Source organism: Corvus brachyrhynchos, unplaced genomic scaffold (genome assembly GCF_000691975.1).
Source record: "Corvus brachyrhynchos isolate BGI_N302 unplaced genomic scaffold, ASM69197v1 C12095822, whole genome shotgun sequence".
Lineage (NCBI taxonomy): Eukaryota > Metazoa > Chordata > Aves > Passeriformes > Corvidae > Corvus > Corvus brachyrhynchos.
Window position 1 is genome coordinate 1 of NW_008245949.1, and position 2528 is coordinate 2528.

The 2528-nt window shown below is 41.1% G+C and overlaps 1 long non-coding RNA gene across 1 annotated transcript; it reads left to right on the top strand.

The window, feature by feature from the left end:
* The first annotated feature begins 6 nt into the window (after positions 1–6).
* Positions 7–1782, top strand: LOC108449448. The gene is made up of 3 exons (XR_001865608.1): positions 7–390; positions 955–1051; positions 1476–1782. It is a non-coding gene; the product is annotated as an uncharacterized LOC108449448 (long non-coding RNA).
* The last annotated feature ends 746 nt before the right edge of the window (positions 1783–2528 follow it).

Here is a 2528-nt window from a genome sequence, read left to right on the forward strand (position 1 = left end):
GAAGAAATTTAACTCTACCCCAGGCAAAACCAGTGTAACTTGTTACAGGAATTTAAATGAAATATATGTGTGTCCATCATTACTAATTATGTATTTGTGCATATGTTACAAATGTTCAGTACTCAGCCTCAGGCCACCATAGTTCTGGGTAGATTCCTTGTCATCCTACTCTTTGCCTCTTCTTTCCCTCTACCCCAGCTAGTTATCCAAGGTTTAGTCCTGAATGTGATACTTCTCATTCTTTCTTTTTCTCTCTTCTCCCCACAAAGGAAGAAGGGAACAGCGTGACCCCACCATCTTCTGCTGTAATCGAGGATTTATATCAAGCAAATCCAGATGGTGTTGTACGTTTCCAGGCTGGCCAGCATCAGTACGAACTCAATTTTAAAGGTAGTAATTTTACATGTTCTCGTCTACAACTGTACAGTGCTTTACAGAGTCTTGCAAAGTCTCCCAGCTTTTAGAAGCTATGACTTCCTTTCCTGACACCACCAGTTTCACTTACTGGAAGTGGAAGTGAGGTAGTGATGGCCCAGAGGAAATTCCTTACAAAAGTAACCTTCCCCCCTTATGTCTTCACACTCTCCAGACTCATTCCCAACCTGAAATAAAAAGATTCATGGATTTCACATAAAGTCATAGTAAATCTTAACTAAAGTAAGTTAACTCTGTGGATGGTAAAAAATAGATTAAAAGAGTTAAGCATCTTTGTGCTGCTGTAGCAATGTTTAAAGAGCATGAGTGGCTTGAGGGAGCAAGCAAGATAGGCACAGGTTCAATCACACAGTTACAGGAAAGACAGGAAGCTTATATAGCCTTTGTGCAACTATTCCTCAGCAGGTAGAATTGACAGTGAATATGCAGTTTTCATTACAGAATGACTGTCCTTAATTAATGACCCAATCTTGTAGACTTATTCATGGCTTTTTTTCCTGCTCTTTTTTTCTCCTCAAGAAATGACCCAGACAAACACTGCTTTTAAAACTCAAAGACAGGTCTGCAGGCGACCAAAATTTGTGTCTTCTGAAGATGTGCAGAAGATAAAGACAAGGTAGATGCTCTTTAGGTTCTTTTTTTGTATTTTAGAAGTAATTATAAGGCAAAATGGCTGCCAGTGCTGGCAGTGGTTGTACAAAGAGCACAGGTGCTGCTGGAGAAAGCATATCCATGGGACTGAGCAACAGAAACTGTATCACAAACTACAGTCTTGATGCATCACCTGCTGCCTGGGGTACATGTTACTCCAGGTACTACAGCCACTAAGTTGTTACTTAAAAAAGCAAGCGCAAGAGGCCTGTGGTGGTTGAGTGGCAGCATACAGAGCCCAGCTTACAGACTGAGGCTCTTTCCCAGTTTCTTTGTGGTTTATTTTGTTAATTTTTAAATACAGGAATTGGCCAAATTGGATGCTCCAAATATGAATGTTTGGAGCAGTACTAGAATTACTAACACTTCATTTTCTGTCTGTTTGCAAGCATTCCAAATCAAACCTGTCCTAGCCACTGGGATGCATCTGCACTGCCTGACTTGGGATACAAGGTATCTTTTTTTTTTCCCCCTTCTTGTAATTCTAATGGAAAGGCACAATTCAAAGCTTAACTGAATCAAGTGTAACTGCGTAGATGCTAAAAAGGGACAGGGGTCATTTCTTGGGTGGGTGTGCTAAAGATTTAGGTGATCTCCCAAGGGCTCCTGAAACAGGTGCCTAACTGCCTTGAACTTCAACTGCATTTTAGGCTTTTTATCTACATGCAAACCCAAAACTCACCAAATTCAAGACAGGAAGAGTAAGTTTGGATTGGAGAGCCAGGAAAGGAAATCTCTATGTCCTCCAGTACTGTCACATACATCAGAGATCTGAGCTCAGACCTTGGCCTCAAGAAACGGTAGAAATAAAGATCTACAACCATAAAATAAAAAAACATTGCAGTGATGTCTTCCACAAAACTACCCAAACCCCTGTCAGCCCAAAGTCTATGTTCTTATTTGATCTACCAAGACCAAAATGTGTGGGTGTTTTTTAGATTACTAGGTCCTGCAGTCCTTCTGGAAGAGCAGCGCAGTTTGTGGAAGTACGACAGGGTGCTAGAAAAAAAGGCTTTTTCGTGTTACACTTGCCTTTTGTGTAGTGGTTTTGACCCTGCTTGAGGAACAGGAGCGTAAGAGGTTTTCCTTGTTGACTGTGTCACAGAATCTTGTGTGATGCTGACCAGGTTGTGTTGGCTCAGATACCCTGGGGGCTAAGGAACACCAGTGTGTGTCTGTGTGTCAGTGTCATGGGTGGAGTAAAGCACTTCCCTCACAAGAGAGAAGGAGTGCTATGTTAATATAAAATTGCCTTTTAACAAAGTTTGATAGTGAAGGTGACAGTGGTTTAACAAGATTTGATGGCAAAGTACACTTGATTATTTACTGCATAGACGACAGGGTCAGACAAAACTGTTAGAGAGATCCTCCTGTTGAATTATGACTTTCAGAAAGAAAAGATGAAATAATGGTTTGAAAGACAGGTGTCTGCTAAGGAAGTC